This window comes from Mauremys reevesii, linkage group 27 (assembly GCF_016161935.1).
Source record: "Mauremys reevesii isolate NIE-2019 linkage group 27, ASM1616193v1, whole genome shotgun sequence".
Lineage (NCBI taxonomy): Eukaryota > Metazoa > Chordata > Testudines > Geoemydidae > Mauremys > Mauremys reevesii.
Genome location: NC_052649.1, coordinates 594,468 through 613,229, shown reverse-complemented (window position 1 = coordinate 613,229; position 18,762 = coordinate 594,468). Strand labels below are relative to the sequence as shown.

At 42.7% G+C, this 18,762-nt stretch overlaps 1 protein-coding gene across 19 annotated transcripts in view; it reads right to left on the bottom strand.

The window, feature by feature from the left end:
- Positions 1-18,762, bottom strand: part of TANC2 (tetratricopeptide repeat, ankyrin repeat and coiled-coil containing 2) — a 631,662-nt gene that overhangs the window by 571,857 nt on the left and 41,043 nt on the right. For 10 of the 19 annotated variants that reach the window (XM_039516558.1, XM_039516561.1, XM_039516562.1 and 7 more), the window contains exon 1: positions 16,909-17,081. The exons of 5 other annotated variants lie outside the window; for them this stretch is intronic. The gene's annotated coding sequence lies outside the window, so the exon portion shown is untranslated. Of the gene's footprint in view, positions 1-14,911; positions 15,115-15,840; positions 15,884-16,908; positions 17,082-17,488; positions 17,509-18,762 lie in introns of those variants that run through there. 4 more of the 19 variants (XM_039516551.1, XM_039516552.1, XM_039516553.1 and 1 more) reach the window with 3 other exon arrangements.

Genomic DNA, 18,762 nt, shown 5'->3' with positions numbered 1-18,762 from the left:
GTCCACACAACTAAATTTCCCATCTTGATTACTGTAACCTTCTGCTCACTTGTATCCCCTAATACCCATCCAGTCCATTCAAAATGCAATCACTAAGATCAGAATGACTGACAAGGAAGATGATCACATCTCACCCCACCCTCCCTCCACTGCCTGTCCCTTCTCTAACAAATCAAGTTCAAGCTTCCAGCTACAGTCATGAACTCTCATTGTAAGTCTGCCCCGCCCCACTTCCCCATGCTTGACTCTAATCATGACATGCCCCCACCAATGCCAGATTTGATGTCCCATTTATTCCTCTCATGCCATCTCCATGCTTTATTCCCAATATTATTTCCTGAAATGGTAAGCTGTTCCTCAGCTGATCCACAAATCCACTACAGGTCTGTCGCATCTTACGCTGGGGTTACGTTCCGCGGTCAGCGCATAAAGTGAAAACCGTGTATAGTCAAAATGACCCTTGAAAATCCCTTAAATCACCCATAAAGTACAATTTTGTGTATACAACCCTGTACAGTACTATGCATTGTATACAGCAATGTACAGTACGGTATATAATAAAGACTACATATGCAAAATATAATTTTACAGTATTTTTAATAACATAACAGAGACAGAAGAAAGAATAAAAAATGAAAACAGTACAGTACTGTAAACCCGAACAGTCACCAGTCATCCTGGATATTCTTGCTAGTCTTGTACTGTACACACTCCAATGATGAGTCTTCCTCTTCCCCTGACAACACTATTATTGAGTCGTCGGGGCTTGATGTCGATCCAGGAGATGATGGGCCAGGTTTGGGTGACGGAGAGCGAGTCGTAGATGAAGTGGTTGGTTCTGGTTCAGCTTGAGAAGTTGACTGTGTAGGCTCTGCTGTTGCTGGTTGTTTTTTCTTTAAAAACATGGTGATTGGCAACTGTCACTGTTGTCTCTTGAGTTCCTCAAACATTTCTTGGTACGGTCTCAAATCATCCGTAATACTACATATGATTTAGAGGCTTCGTTTCATAGAGGGACCATATTCAGAAATTAAATCATTCAAGTGTTTCGCTGCTTGGAACACTTCAGAAAATTTATGAAGATTCCAAGTTGCTGGCTCTTCCGGTTCATCATCATCTTTGTCTTCTGTAGACGATTTTATCAGTTCCTCTAACTCTTCGTTAGTCAATGTTTCTCTATGGCCCTCAATTAATTCCTCAATTTCTTCCTCGAGGATGTCAACGAAGCCATCACCACCCACTTGCCTGGCCACCTGAACAATGAGTTGCACTTCTTTATCAATGGTCAGGAAACCCTTAAAATCACTCACACAGTCTTCCCATAGGTTTTGCCAACATGCATTGACTGTTTCAGTCTTGACTGCATCCATTGCCTGTTTAATGTAAGTGATGCAATCAGCAATGTTGAAGGACTTCCAACACTCCATCACATTAACACTGGGATCAGCATCCATAGCAGTAAGGATCCGTGAGAGTGAAAGCCTCGTGTACGTGGCCTTGGAACAGCTAATGACGCCTTGGTTGAGAGGTTGGAGGTGGTATTGGGAGGGAGAAAGACTACTTCAAAGTCATTATGTGCAAACCAGCGTGTCGCAGGGTGGCCAGGAGCATTGTCTACGATCAGCAACACTTTAAAGTCAAGTCCTTTTTCTTCAAGGTACTGCTTGACCTCCAGAATGAAACACTTGTGGAACCAATCCAGAAATAATGCTGCCGTCACCCAAGCCTTTTTATTTGATTGCCAGAACACAGGCAGGAGATTTTTGTTCTTGCCTTTTAGTGCACGGGGATTTGCAGCCCTGTAGAGCAAGCCCAGCTTTATTAAACGTCCAGCCTCATTGCCACAAAGCAACACAGTCACACAGTCTTTAGCTGCTTTGAAGGGGCTTGTCTTTCTGATTTTGAAATGTAAGTGCGGGTGGGCATTTTTTTCCAGAAGAGACCAGTCTCGTCATCATTAGAAACTTGTTATGGAAGACTACCTGTTTCCTCTATGATTTTCTAATTGTTCGGGGTAGGCTTTTGCTGCGTCCTCATTGGCAGATGCAGCTTCACCGGTAGTCTGCAGGTTTTTGAGGTTGAAGCAGTTCCTAAAACTGTTAAGCCAACCTTGGCTGGCATTGAATTCCTTCTTATCAGAAGGCTGTCTCTCTTCGGCGGGAGGTTTGAACAGCGCATAGATGCTAAGAGCCTTTTCTCGCAACATGTTACCATTGATAGGCATACGTTTACGGTTCATGTCTTCCAGCCATAAGTTTAATGCCTTTTCAGTGTTCACTAAAGTCTTATCACGCACTTGGCTCATCACCTTAGCAGTTACTGGAGCACTTGATGCCACGGCTTGACGAATTTCTGTCTCTCGAATCTTGATGGCACGGAAGCTAGATTCGTTGTGGCCGTATTTACGCGCCACATTGGCGATGGACATACCGTCTCTCAATAAGTCCAACACAGCCAGTTTTTCCTCCAGCGCTGGAACACGTCGCTGTTTCTTCGGTTGAGCACCAGATGAAGTAGGTGCCTTGCAGTTAGGGGCCATGTTATACAGTACAAAAAATACATACTGTCTCTTTAAACAGTACAGGCACAGTACAGTCTCACTCAGCATGGCGAGATGCACACAGTATGAGAGGCACAGGGGGACTGAGTACTGTAGTGGGAACAGCAGATTCGCTTCTCCCATCTCACACTCACTCCGGGGGAGACATACTATTTAAACTTTTTTTTTTGGCCAATCCTCCTGGGTTATTATAAGGGAGAACCTTATCACAAGCCTAAAGACATGCTGTTGCTGTCAAGTCGCCCAAAAAAAATATTTTAGTGGGAACAGCAGATTCGTGTCTCACGCTGGTGGAATCGCCCTTTTTTTTTTTCCTTCTTTCTCCCGACCGTGCAAAGCTGAAATTGTGCATGTTAAATGTGCGTAAGATGCGACAGACCTGTATCATCTTCTCATTTAAATCCCTCTTGGAGAACCATTTCTTCTGCAACAGCTACACAGAAAAGGTACTGGCAGTCAGAAGCACAAGGGTCTGCTACACCACATATGTGGGACAGAATTTACCACCTGCTGATTTAGGGGAAGCGTAAGAACACAAGAATGGCCACACTTGGTCAGACCAATGGTCCATCTAGCCCAGGATTCTGTTTTCTGACAATAGCCAATGCCAGATGCTTCCAAGGGCAGGAACAGAACAGGGCGGTTATTAAGTGATCCATCCCACCTTGTCTAGCCCCAGCATCTAGCACTCTTAGGCTAAGGGACAACCAGAGCATGGGGTTGCATCCCTGACCATCTTGGCTAACAGACACTGACACACCTATCCTCCATGAATTTTTTTTAAACGCAGTTATACTTTTGGCCTTCACTGCATCCTCTGACAACAAGTTCCACAGGCAGATGAGGCATTGTGTGAAGTACTTCTTTTTGTTCATTTTAAACGTGCTGCCGATTAATTTCATGAGGTGACCCCAATTCTTGTGTTACATGAAGGGGTAAATAACACATCCTTATTCACGTCTCCACACCTGTCATGATTTTGTAGACCTCTATCATATCCCTCTTAGTTGTCTCTTTTCCAAGCTAAAAAGACCCAGTCTTTTGAATCTCTCCTCATATGGCAGCTGTTCATTTTTCACAGAATCATAAGGTTAGAAGGGACTGCAAGGGTCATCTAGTCTAACCTCCTGACAAGATGCAGGATCTGTTGTGTCTAAATTAGCCAAGATAGATGGCTATCCAGACTCCTTTTGAAGACCTCCAATGAAGAAGTTTCCACAACTACCTATGTTCCACTGTCCTACTGTTCTTACAGTTAGGAAGTTTTTCCCCGAGATTTAATCTAAATCTGCTATGCTGGAGTTTGAACCCACTGCCTCTTGTCCTGCCCTCTGTTGCAAAAGAGAACATATTTTTCCATCTTTTTTATGGCAGCCTTTCAAGTATCTGAAGACCGCTATCATATCCCCCCCTTACTCTCCTCTTTTCCAAACTAAACATACCCATTTCCTTCAGCCTTTTGTCATATGGCTTGCATTCCATCCCTTTGATCATCTTTGTTGCTCACCTCTGGATCCTTTCCAGTTTTTATACATCCTTTCCATACATTGGTGACAAAACTTGGACACAGTACTCCAGCTGAGGCCTAACTAGCACCGAGTAGAGCAGTTCTACCACCTCCCGTGACTCTGTTAATGCAACCTAAAACTGCATTTGCTTTTTTTGCAACAGCATCACACTGGTGACTCATATTGAGGTTGTGATCTACCACAACTCCCAGATCCTTCTCAGCAGTGCTTCTTCCAAGCCAGTCTTCCCCCATCTGCATTTGTGCATTTGGTTTTATTTCCCTAAGTGTGGCACCTTACATTTGTCTTTGCTGAATTTCATTTTGTTGTCTGTAGCCCCTCTCTCCAATTTATCAAGATCTCTCTGAATTTTAGCTCTACCCTCCAAAGTATTGGCAACCCCTCCTCTTCCCCCTCCCCCAAAGCTTGGGGCCATCTGAAAACTTGATAGGTATGTTTTCTATATCTACATCCAAGTCATTTAATCAATTCCTGGAGGTGAATGCCTGGCTGCAACGATGGTGTCGCGAGGAGGGCTTCAGCTTCCTTGACCATGAGATGCTGTTCTAGGAAGAAGGACTGTTAAGCAGAGATGGGGTCCACCTATCAAGGAAGGGGAAAGAGCATATTTGGATACAGACTGACTAATCTAGTGAGGAGCGCTTTAAACTAGTTTCAAAGGGGGCAGGTGACCAAAGCCCACATGCAAGTCAAGAACATGGAGACCTGGGAGAAGGTTTGGAATTTGGGGGGAGCATGGGCTGTTATAGCAGGGATAAAGGAGTGACAAGACAGAACTGGGGGGCGGGGAAATCAAATCAGTATCTTAGATGTCTATATACTAATGCAAGAATTAGGGGGAATAAGCAGGAAGAACTCAAAATGCTAGTAAATAAACTTAACTATGACGTAGCTGGCATCAAAGAGGCCTAGTTGGATAATACATATGACTGGAATATTAGTATAGAAGGGTACAGCTTGCTCAGGAAGGACCGGCAGGGAAAAAAGGGAGGAGGTATTGCCTTATATATTAAAAATTTATACACTTGGACTTTGATTGAGAGGAAATAGGAGACAGACTTGTTGAAAGTCTCTGGGTAAGGATAAAAGGGATAAAAAACAAGGGTGATGTCATGGTAGGGGTCAACTACAGACCACCTAACCAGGAAGAAGAGGTGGATGAGGCTTTTTTTAAACAGCTAACAAAATCATCCAAACAACGGTGATGGGGAACTTCAACTACCCAGACATATGTTGGGAAAATAATACAGCAGGGCACAGATTATCCAACACATTCTTGGAATGTATTGGAGACAATTTTTTATTTCAGAAGGTGGCAAAAACTACCAGAGGAGAGGCTGTTCTAGATTTGATATTGACAAATAGGGAGGAACTGGCTAAGAATTTAAAGTGGAAAGCAGCTTGGGTGAAAGTGATCATGAAATTATAGAGTTCATGATTCTAAGGAATGGCAGGAGGTAGAACAGCAAAATAAAGACAATGGATTTCAAGAAGACAGATTTTAGCAAACTCGGAGCTGGTAGGTAAGATCCCATGGGAAGCAAGTCTAAGGGGAAAAACAACAGAAGACAGTTGGCAGTTTTTCAAGGAGACATTCTTAAGGGCACAAGAGGAAACTATCCCACTCCGTAGGAAAGATAGGAAGTATGGCAAGAGACCACCCTGGCTTAACCAGGAGATCTTCAATTATCTAAAAATCAAAAAAGAGTCCCACAAAGAGTGGAAACTAGGTCAAATTATAAAGGATGAATAAAAACAAACAACACAAGTATGTAGGGACAAAATTAGAAAGGCCAAGGCACAAAGCAAGATCAAACTAGCTAGAGACAAAGGGTAACAAGAAAACATTCTTAGAAGCAAGAGGAAAACCGAGGACAGGTTAGGTCCATTACTCAATGGCGGGGAAGGGAGGGGGAGGGAATAACAGAAAATGTGGAAATGGCAGAAGTGCTTACTTACTTCTGTGTTTCGGTTTTCACCAAGAAGGTTGGACATCTAACATAGTGAATGCTAGTGAAAATGAGGTAGGCTCAGAAGAGGCTAAAAAAGGGAAAGAACAAGTTAAAAATTCTTTGGACAAATTAGATGTCTTCAAGTCACCAGGGCCTGATGAAATGCATCCTAGAATACTCAAGGAGCTGACTGAGGAGATATCTGAGCCATTAGCAACTATTGAGAAGTCAAGGAAGAATGGAGAGATTCCAGAAGACTGGAAAAGGGCAAATGTAGTGCCCATCTATAAAAAGGGAAATAAGGACAACCCAGGGAATTACAGACCAGTCAGCTCTGCTTGTGTACCCTGAAAGATAATGGAGCAAATAATTAAGCAATCAATTTGCAAACATCTAGAATGGTAGTTCCCAAACTTGTTCCACCGCTTGGGCAGAGAAAGCCCCTGGCGGGCCAGGCTGGTTTGTTTACCTGCCACGTCCGCAGGTTCGGCCGATTGCAGCTCCCAGTGGCCGTGGTTCACTGCTCCAAGCCAGTGGGAGCTGCTGGAAGCACGTGGGCTGAGGGACATACTGGCCACCACTTCCAGAAGCTCCCATTGGCCTGGAGCAGTGAACCGCGGCTACTGGGAGCCGCGATCGGCCAAACCTGTGGACGTGGCAGGTAAACAAAGCGGCCTGGCCCACCAGGGGCTTTCCCTGCACAAGCAGCGAAACAAGTTTGGGAACCACTGATCTAGAAGATAATAAGGTGATAAGTAACAGTCAGCATGGATTTGTCAAATACAAATCATGTCAAACCAACCTGATAGCTTTCTTTGACAGGGTAACAAGCATGTGGACAGGGGGAAAGCGGTAGACGTGGTATATCTTGACTTTAGTAAAGCTTTTGATACTGTCTTGTATGACCTTCTCATTAATAAACTAGGGAAATTCAACCTAGATAGAGCTACTATAAGGTGGGTGCAAAACTGGTTGGAAAACCACTCCCAGAGAGTAGTTATCAGTGGTTCACAGTCATGCTGGAAGGGCATAACGAGTGGGGTCCCACAGCGATCAGTTCTGGGTCCAGTTCTGTTCAATATCTCCATCAATGAGTCAGATAATGGCATACAGACTACACTTATAAAGTCTGCGGATGATACTAAGCTGGGAGGGGTTGCAAGTGCTTTGGAGGATAGGATTAAAATTCAAAATGATCTGGACAAACTGGAGAAATGGTCTGATGTAAACAGGATGAAATTCAATAAGGACAAATGCAAAGTACTCCACTTAGGAAGGAACAATCGGTTGCACACATACAAAATGACTGCCTAGGAAGGAGTACTGCGAAAAGAGATCTAGGGGTCATAGTGTACTACAAGCTAAATATGAGTCAGTAGTGTAATGCTGTTGCAAAAAAAGCGAACATCATTATGGGATGTCTTGGCAGGAGTGTTGTAAGCAAGACACGAGAAGTAATTCTTCCATTCTACTCTGCGCTGATTAGGCCTCAACTGGAGTATTGTGTCCAGTTCTGGGCGGCACTTTCAGGAAAGAGGTGAACAAATTGGAGAGAGTCCAAAGAAGAGCAACAAAAATGATTAAAGGTCTAGAAAACATGACCTATGAGGAAAGGTTGAAAAAAAATGGGTTTCTTTAGTCTGGAAAAGAGAAGACTGAGGGGTGACGTGATAACAGTTTTCAAGTATGTAAAAGGTTGTAACAAGGAGGAGGAAGAAAAATTGTTTTTCTTAACCTCTGATAGGACAAGAAGCAATGGGCTTAAAATGCAGCCAGGGAGGTTTAGGTTGGACATTAGGAAAAACTTCCTGTTAGGGTGGTTAAGCACTGGAATAAATAGTCTAGCGAAGTTGTGGAATCTCCATCATTGGAGACTTTTAAGAGCAGATTAGACAAACACCTGTAAGGAACGGTCTAGATAATCAGTCCTACCATGAGTGTAGAGGACTGGACTAGATAACCTCTCAACGTCCCTTCCAGTTCTGTGATTCTATGTTAACCACCCCCACACTGAGAATAGATCCCTGTGGAACCCCTCTTGAGACCTCCCTCCAATCCGACATCATTCCTGTAATACACCTCTACCTCGATATAACGTGACCCGATATACCACAAATTTGGATATAATGTGGTAAAGCAGTGCTCTGGGGAGGGGGGGGGCAGAGCTGCACACTCCGGTGGATCAAAGCAAATTTGATATACCACGGTTTCACCTATAACACAGTAAGATTTTTTGGCTCCCAAGGACAGTGTTATATCAAGGTAGAAGTATAGTTACTCTTTGTTTTCAGTTGTTTAACCAATTGTGTATTCACGTAATGATAGTTCTGTCAAGCCTGCATTTCTTCGGAATGTCATGTAGAACCGTGTCAAAAGCATTGCTGAAGTTCAGGTATCCACCGCATTCCCCCATCCACCAAATCAGCTACCTTGTCAAAGAAGGAAATCAAGCTGGTTTGGCATGATGATAATTCTATGACTCTGGTCGCAGAGAAGCAACTGCAGCATGTCCTGAGGCTGTACTCAGAGGAGCTTTTGGATGCCACCCCTGAGGAATGGCTCACTGTGGAAATAGCAGCAAAAATGGAAAAGACAGAAGCCACCCCAGAGTCTGATAAGTTTCTGGCTCCAATTTAATGTTTATTAATATAGGAGTGGGAAGGACTTCTGTTCTATGAACCAATGCAAAAGTTATTACAAGCCCTGGGTAGCAACATGTATCCACCAATGGCAGATGCATGCCAGCACTTTGGCATCCCCACACCCTCCCCCATGTGGAACTGAAAATAGAGACTGGGAAATGCAAACAGTAAAAAGGGGATTTAAAAGTGAATTTTTACTGGAAAAGTACACATTTTTGCTCAGGCATTCCTGTTTATTAAAAATAATAATCTTATAATGCCATCTCTGTAACTACACCACTCTGAACCCACTCAATAATGTTAAAAGGCTGCCTGAAAACATTGAATTGGCAGCCCAAGTTGTTCCACAATTGAGGGGGGGGGAAGGCAGAGAAACAGCTGCAATTTTTAACTTACCATTGTCTCTGCACTTCTTTCACTGCAATTAACCCGGCTGTGTACAGGGAGTTTCTGTGGTCTGAAGCATCCCTCTCACAATATACTGAAGTTCAGTTTTAAAAAGTAACACTTTTTGTCCTTGAAATTCCACAACGATTTTTTCTGTGATCCTGAACTGAGCTATTGGAGAAAACAACTCCTTTTGTCTTGTCCTGTTCCAGGTCCCTAGACCTCTACAGGCTGGAGTATCCGTGCAGCTCACCCACACTGCAGCAGAAGCCTGGGACTCTCTTCTTCTACGGATAAACATGACAGATTCTTTTGACCAACCATTCACCAGAATGCTTTGAGTAAGCTATATACCTCAACATAAAAACTTCACAGCAATGCTGAAGTTGCAGAAGTGCTAGTGTACAACAGAAACTCACAAATTTTCACTAATGACTGAGGACCATACTGCTCCCTTTCACAGAAACATTTGGGGAAGGCAATCTGGGAGGAAGAAATACTCCATAAAGTTCACTTCACAGAGTTTTCATAAATCTGTCTTCCACTGGGGCGGAGAGTCCACAGACTTTGGATGCCACTCCTATTCCTCCTTTCAGCCCTACAGAACTTGAAGTTAGAGTAGGAAGGGAGTTTGCCTCCATTCTTCCACTCGCTTGAAGGACAATTCCAACAGAAGATGCACATTGTCTGTTTGCTCCTGCAGTTATAAAGTGGCATCAACAGAAAGCGCTAATAGAGCTAGCTTTAATGGCCCATTATAGTGTAATCAAAAATCCTAATCAAATGGTTCTTTGATAGTTTATGTGAAATTAGTTTACAACAATGGGACTAGTTGTGGTGCAAAATAAGGATTATTCACATAAATCAGGGCTTGCAGGATTGGACCCTCATTCTGGATTTCTGCCATTTTATCTAATTATTCCTTATTACGTATTAACAGAATAGCAGTGTGTAACAAATTACTCCGAATCTTAGAAATTATGAATATAGGATTGTACTATAAAACGCCCTTTCAATTCAACATTGACTCTCAATTTTAACTTCAGCCTGACACCACAATAACCCTAGTCTACTCTAAACCACAATCTTTCAGCCAAAAATGCATTCACCCCATAAACAGTGACTAAGTGACAACTACTGGACAGTAATAACTAGAACGTCAACAAGCATGATTCATCTCATATTTTTGCATTACTTCTATCAATTTGAGAAAGTATACTACTTACATAATTCCCCCTGCCATTAGCTCACACAATACCATTCCTACTCAGAACTAAGGTCCCAAGATGCACGCATGTGCATAACTATATGCACATGAGTAGTCCCACTGAACTCAACAGGATTACTCATGTGCTTAAAACTTACGTAGGTGTGTACATCTAGGCAAGACCAGGACCTACAAATCACTGCTTGCGGTTGCTGCTTATATGGTAAATGATGCTTCTGAATTTTCAGAGCCTTGCTAACAAATAGCGGAGAAAGAGAAGAAGGAGGGGTCGCATTGTCAAATGTTTAAGGGCCAAAATACAGCCTATCTGGCAGGAAATCCCTCTCTCTTCAAGAGCCAAAATATCTTTTTTTTATATCAAATGTCTTACTGTGGTGGTAGATTTTAAACAAAGGCTTGCTTTATGTAGAGCATAAACAAAACCAATACATTCTGCTCAATCTAAAGTAGTCAAATATATTCCTATGAGTGGAATATTGATTCCACTGAAATTATGCACTCTCTCAAATGTGGCACAAAAACCAAGTGGCTTCCAAGTTAGAGGTATTTATTTTATTTTTATACCATTATTGATGAGAGTGTGCAAGACTATGCAGTCTGTTTTCTTAAAGACTTATAAATTAAAATTTGATTTAAAAAACACACTGTACTCAGGTTATGTGCTTGTTTGTCTACCAGCATAAAAAGAAACATGTTTATTTCAAGCTGTATTAGAAACATGTAATAATAAATGCTGGCCAAATAGAAAGCCAAAGTAGCTGGTGAAGTATTTTAAACTGTAAGTCTTCTATTGTAAGCAAGAGTTTTAAAAAATTAAAGATTTCTTTATTTAAAAAAAAACAAAACTTCAGAGTATCGCTTTAACACAGAAATTTGTCACAAAACCCAGTGAAACCAGCTTTGTTCTTCCAATAGAATTATATGTCTAATACAGCTCTAGAAGAGCAAGTTGCATTCTCCTCTGGCTTATGAACCAATTACTCCTGGGGGAATTCTGTACTACTGCACATGCGCAGAGTTTATGTCCCGTACAGAAATATTTTTTTCTCCGCAGAAAATACATTCAGCTATAGAAATGCTGCAGTTATACCCCTTTCACCCACCAGGGGCTGCTGTGGCACCAGAACAGAGAGCCGTCATTCCTGGGTGGAAGTAGCCCCAGCTGTGGATAGGAAAGAGAAGAGGCTGCGTTCCTCACAGCACTCTGCCCAGGAGGCCAGAGGATGTGGCATGGGATACAGATGGAGGGCCAATGTAGGGCACATGAGGCTGCTGGGGGTCATAGACTGGGGTTCAAAAGGGGAGGACAGACTGGGGCAGAGCCACATGGGGATAGAGAAGGAGGTGTGGCTGAGTGGGGGTACAGCAACCAATGGGGACAGGGGAGGAGGTGGTTGAGTGGGGGTACAGGGACACATGGGGATAGGGGCAGATGTGCTGACTGAATGAAAGAGGGAGAGGCTAGGGGGTCAGCCAAGGTTTGCATGGAGGAGACTCCAAAACAATCCCCTCGCCCCCCAAAAAAACCTCTTCCATACTTCTGCCACCCACACCCAGTAACCCACCAAGTTCACACCCAGGCTCCTTCACAGCAATTACTTCCCTTTTCCGCAGCTTCTCCATTATACCTGATCCCCCCCAAGCCTTTGCACTGCTTCTGGGGAGTGTAAGAAATACATTTCTGTATTGTAGTTTAAATGAATTATTACTCAAAGTTCTGTAGTAATATGACTAGTAAGGCATCTATTTGTCAAACAACATTTCCTGAATTTTTTTGTTGTCTCTATTGTTACAGACATACTTGCTGACAGGTATTTTGAAATACATTACCAAAATAATTGAATCTTGCATTGGTATGTCGTGTTATTTTGACAAATAAAATATGCAGAATTTTAAAATATTGTGCACAGAATTTTTTTATTTTTTGGCATAGAAGACCCCCCAAGAGTAATCAACAAAATTGAGACATATGATCCTGGTCCTGAAATCAGATCATTTTGTAAGAATGCAAACACATGGAGTCCCACTGAATTCAATGGGGTTCTGCACAGGCACCTGGGTCCTCTCATTTCTCCCACTTCCTTCAAATGAATCTAATATATATTTAATATTTAAAGTGGCTGATTTTTTTACCAAAAAAATAAAACAAATATTATTAGAAGATCACAAAAGGAAAAGGACCAGAACCACGACAGCTCCATATGATGTGATTATTTTATAAACTTTTTAAAACAAGCTCTAACAAGTTCATAATATGCTACAGCTTCACAATCTATTTTATAAGGCCCCAATCCAGCAAACGTTTTGAAACATTATTTACTTTACATACAACAATAGTTTAGTTATAAATTATAGACTTCTAGAAAGAGACCTTCTAAAAAGGTTAAAATGTATTATTGGCACACAAAACCTTAAATTAGAGTGAATAAATGAAGACTCGGCACACCACTTCTGAAAGGTTGCCGACCCCTGTCTTAGACCCTTAAATAGCACTTAGAAAGAAGTTTTTTGTACATTCCTTTTTTTTTTTTAATAAAAACATCAAAAGATGGTGGGACATAATCTCAGGAATAATAATAAATTTTATCATAATGGTTATAAACCATTGTATCAGTAACACTGTGGAGTTTGAGTATTCCAGATACTGCGCTGAGCATAAGCAATACACACTTATGGAAGGGCAGTTACCGCACACATTAAGGAGATACTGTAGGATACATTTTCAACGCTTTAGAAATGGATTTCACCACACAGCTCTCATTGATGTTAACAGAAGTCATAGAGTTAACGCCACCTGTATTACTCTGAAAATTTAAACCTAAAACCCGTTTTGCAAAAGAAAAAAAAAAAACCATTTACACCCTTTTCTGCATTGTTATGATGTTTAACAAAAAACAGAAAAGGTACATTGGAGGGATTTAAAAGCAGGTGGCTGATTTAAAAAAAACACTAGACTAGATAGGAAGCTTACTTACTCATCAACTAACCATTAGTTCTCCTGTTCCTCAAGAATGCAAAACAGGGAATTCAAGACCTGATTTTTCTAATAAAAAACATAAGCAGGAATATAGACAACTTTAAAAAAAAAATCAGGCTTTCATTACACTGTATAAAGAAATAAAAGAAGGCAGAAACATTATTCTTTTATTGAAGGTCATATGAAAGGGATTTTTTCCCATTGTTTCTATTTTAAATTACATGAAAATGCTATTATTGTCACCAATATAGAAAATACTCCGAAATTTAAAAAAATTATTAAGTCTACACAAATTAAACAAAACTATTTAAATAATAGGCACACAAAGAAGGATCTGAAGACACAGAACTCTGCAGAAGACCCAAAGTTATTTAAAACTAAAAAGTTAGCTGCTGAAGTAGACTGATGGTGAGCACAACAATATTCCACATGGAGCATGTTTTTATTGTTCACTTAGGATCCAAACCTGCATACTCTTATGCACAAGCTTAACTTTAAACCAGTGGTTTTCAACCTTTTTTCATTTGCAGGCCCCTAAAAAAATTTCAAATGCACGTGCAGACCCCTTTAGAAATCTTAGACAGTCTGCGACCCCCAGGGGTCCACGCCAAAGGTGGAAAACTGCTGCTTTAAACACATAAGTTGTCCCGTTGACTTCAGTGGACATACTTGCATGCACAACATTAAGTATGTTTGTAAGTTTTTGTAGAATAGAGACCTTACTCCAGAAAAACTTCATTGATGGACCGTCAGCCATAGTAATGTGTATAGTTCATTATTCAAAAGCTATACACACTTATTTCCTAGTAATCTGAAACTTTAAAAGGCTCTAATTGGATGTGTTTAATAATCATTTACAGAAATATGAGATCCATTGTAACCTGGTTCACAGTACACCAATCACTTCAAAAGACTATGTCATGAGTTCTAGTGGTAGCAAATGCAAAATATGGAAGGCAAAAAGGCAGATAGGAATGGCTATAGAGGGAAAGCCAAGCAATCACTAAAGGTATTAAATTTATTTTCTAGGCACTATATTAATTCAACTTCACTTTCATATATAGCACTGTACAGGCAAGTAGTAATAATAAATTAATTTTTTACGGGCAAAATTCTAACCTTCCTTGCACATATACTAAATCAGAGCAGGCTACATACAGCACTCCTCTGAGCTCTACGTGGGGAGTGGATGGCAAGTTTTGGGAGTGTGTATAGCTTCTTGTGTATATGTTGCCTTTGGTGTCTGGTAGTAAGAGAAGCAAATGCAGTACTATTTACTGAGGCTCTTTTAGGAGAAGCAATAAAGAGTAGAGTACTGCATAGTGTGCTAGTCACCACCCCCCAAGATACCCTACCTACAGCAAATAAGATAGCTCAAGGACCCTTTACTCAGGCATTACCACTCCACTCTTTCCAGAAACCCTCAGTCACAAGCCCAAATTTTGTCATATATTGGGATCCTGATTACGCCAAACCACAATAACCAATATAAAAAAGCTTTATAATTGACTTGCTTATAAATCTTACATTTCATTTTATACACACACACAGTCTTTGTCACTCCAGTAAGAAATTCAAGTGTGGATATAACTAGCAATTCTCTTAAAAACAGATGTTCTTGGCAAAATGCACTCACTTTATTCGCTTGTCTTTACATTTTCACATTAGGAGATTTTTTTTTGGTGAAGGTTTATGGTTTTCCTTTCATTTTTCATCTGAACGCTAGTGCTTAAGATCCATCGTTCCAAGCTCCACCTGGGAAATGCTGCAAGCAGGATTCCATGGACATCTTTCCATGTTGTTGTTCTCCTCACCCAATTTCATCCTTGCTACAATACACTGAACAGACACAAATCTATGTTCCACTTCCCAAAGAGTATTAATTAACCATTTCAGCTCCTATTACTGAACTCCACCAAATCAAAAATATTTGGTCAGCATATTTTGTTTCATTTTCCTTACATTAGTTATTTTCACTTTTGTAAAAAGACACAAACATACAGTTCCCTCACAGCTGGTTTACCATATTACATTTCTTCCTGAACTTCCACTCAGAAATGGGTGTGAGACCCTCTCTTTCCCTGGCAAAACATACATGTAATAGAAACTATCTGTCTCATCTCTCATTACTTTTTACATTTTAGCCTCCAACAATCAACCCAAGAACACCAGTAATAAATAAAATGCTGCTGTATTTTTCAATTTGCTCCATATTTTTTATCTTTATTCACACTATGGGAAGGGTAGGAAGGGAAGATATTTAACCCTTGTTTTCCTTGCATAGCACACAAATAACAGCTTTTTTGTGTGTGTTTCTTTCATGTGAATTCTCTCTGCAGCAGCAAAGTCTCTGGAAATAAAATACACCATGTTCTGACAGCCACTTTTTTCCCCTTTGTCTTTATTTTTCCACATTGCTTAAGGGGAGGTTTGTCTCATTGCATCATTATAGTTAAACCTATTAGCCTTTAAAATATAAAATATTATATATATAAAAAGTATCTCATTTAAGACCTACCTTATTATTATATATATATATATAAAAGTATATCATTTAAGACCTACCTTTTGCCCATTCAATCTGTTGTTTTAAGGACATTTACTTGATCTTTTAATTGAAAAAAAATGGTTTTTATTGATACCATTTTAGTAAATTAATCATATTAGCCTAACATTTATTACACTACTTAAACATATAAATAACCACAAATTATTAATGTGAGCTTCAAATTATTTATTGCAAATTAGGGTGACCAGACAGCAAATGTAAAAAATAGGGATGGGGGGGAAGCAATAGGTGCCTATACAAGAAAAAGACCCAAAATCGGGACTGTCCCTATAAAAGCTGGACATCTGGTCACCCTATTACGAATTGATATCACTGATCCAGTAGCCATCTATTTGCCAGTACTGGTACTACCGGTCCTTACATTATATTGAGCCAGTCTCCATACAAGAGGTGCAATATCTATGCAATTGACAGTCCCTCTTTATATTGGTAGAAGGGATCCAGCCCCCATGTGATCAATTCGCTGTCAATACCACACTATAAAGGTATTTTTTAACCAGTCCCTATTACTACAACTCTGTGTGTGTGTGTACCATTTACCCACCCCCATGAACATAGCTCACGGATGTATCTGGTCGCCAGTCGCGTCACTCCCATAGGTGCGAACAATGCGGTCCTTGTCAATATAATTTCAACCCAGTTATCAATGCACCCCCCCAGCCTGACTGGCCCAGGCTCGGTAGTATCAGTCCGTGTCCATGCCATTGCGGGGCTCTCTGCGCTGCTGAGCCGGTCCCCCTCAGAAACGCTGGGCGCACCGCCAGCCTCCCACCCACCCGTGGGGGGAGGGGATGGCTGACGCGATTTCCAATCGATACCAATATCGCCAAACAGACCCCGATATGTCACGAAATATCGCGACACACACACACACCCCCCCCAATGGCTACGCCGCCAAGTCCCCGCACCCCTCCCGCCTCCCATACGCCAGCGCTGATCCCCGCACCCCTCTCCCCCCTCCCATCGACACACACCGCCTAATCCCCCCCCCCCACACACACACACACACACACCCTCCTCCCGCCCGGCCCCAGCGCCTCCCCCTCAGGCGTCGCTGCCCTTACCTGGGGCGGCGGAGCGCGGGCTCCGATGCGAGGCTGCCCTCCGAATCCGGGCGCCTCCCTCTCACCACATCCCCTCTGGCCCCCGGGAGCCTTCCCTGCCGGGGCGGGGACAGGGTGGCTGGTCTTGCCCCCTCAGCGGCTCTCGCGCTCCACCGCGGCGGTTACCTCAGCCCCCACCCACCCCCCGAAAAAAAAATTATAAACACCCCAAGGCTCCCCTCCTCCGGACCCCCTCCCCGCAGAGCGCGAGGGGGCGAGCGGGCGCGCGCGCGCGGTGTCCCAAGGGAGGGAGCAGCAGCCCCTTTGCGCCTCGCGCCTCTGGCCTCGCGCCCGCCCGGCGCGCGTCCGCGCAGCCAACTCGCTCCCGAGTCGCGCGTGAGCGAGTGCCGGCTCCCTTCTGGGCTCGCGCACTCGGCTGGCGGGGGGGGGAGTCTCAGGGGGAGTGAGGAAGGAAACTCAAGCTACGCCTCCCTCTCTCGCCCTTGCGCGAGCCGGGACGCACGCGCTCTCCCAACCTCTGTGTGTAATGCACTGGAGGTGAGCCGCGCGCCGACCAGGAGGGGTCTGGTTAATTATTCACCCGGGGCGTGTCTATGCAAATCGATGCTCCTCCCTGGCACCCCGCATAGCGTGCAGGGGGGGACGAGTAATTCTTCATGAAGGGCGGGGCTATGCAAAACAGGTCGTCCTCCACCTCCCCCCGTGCGTTGCTTTTGCGCCTGGTTTCTCTCTCTGTCCTGTATTCATAACGGGGAGGGAGTGAATTTTTAATTACTTATTAGATATTAATTACCCTTGTAATCACTGCATGTATTAGACCAGGGTCTCTGTCTGTGCGCGAGCTGGGGGCTGGGTTGAAGAAGCACAGAAGCCCTGCAGGAGGGGAGCTCGCAGCCCTCTCTGTGGACTCCTCTCATCTGAAGTCCGTCTGGGCGTAGCCTTGCAATGTTTGTGATGTTCATGTTAAATCGGCAGGAAAACTTTTCCAGCAAGGAGGGGGTAGATCGTTGGAGACAGTTCCCACTTGGGGGATTTTCATTTATGAAAAATTTGGGATACTAGAATACTCTAGCGTGAAACCCACGTTTGTCTGTGTTACTACAGTGCATTTTTACTCCTTTCTCTCGCCAAAGGATTTATAATCTGTGCAAATGTGTGTGTGCAATGCATTACGCACGTAAAACGTGTTTTCTGGAAGGGGGGGGTTGTGCAGTGTTTGTTGTGGGGAATGTATTTGGGATGTATCTGATGCATTTTTCCTACCATGCATTGTTCAGAGCTGCAACTGCTACTGTCAAAAAATAACTGCTACTGAACCAACAAAAGAGAAGGATGTGACTGAGGGGGAAGATTCCGGCTCCAGCAGAGGAGAGGGATTTTATAGAGGCAGGACCTGCACACAAAAAGAGTTTTTGGGTGAATTCTGGTTCTGGGGCTAGAGCTCCAACAGCTTATATGTCCTTCAGCTCCTCCAAGAGGACAGAAGGCGTTAAAGCTTTTTTTCATTTTAAACCCTGATTTTTTTAAAAAACTAGGAACGAAGGAAGAACATAAGAACATAAGAACATAAGAAAGGCCGTACCGGGTCAGACCAAAGGTCCATCTAGCCCAGTCTGTCTGTCTGACAACAGTGGCCATGCCCCTGAGCCCCTGAGGTGAACACCTAACAGGCAAGCAATGATCTCTCTCTCTCCCATCCATCATCATCCTCCCAGACAGAGGCAGGGGGACACCATTCTTACACCCATCCCCTGGCTAATAGCCATTTATGGACTACACCATCAATTTATATTTCCCTTTTTTTAAATTGTATATAGTCCTAGCCTCTTCACTCTCTCTCCCTCTAGTTCCAAG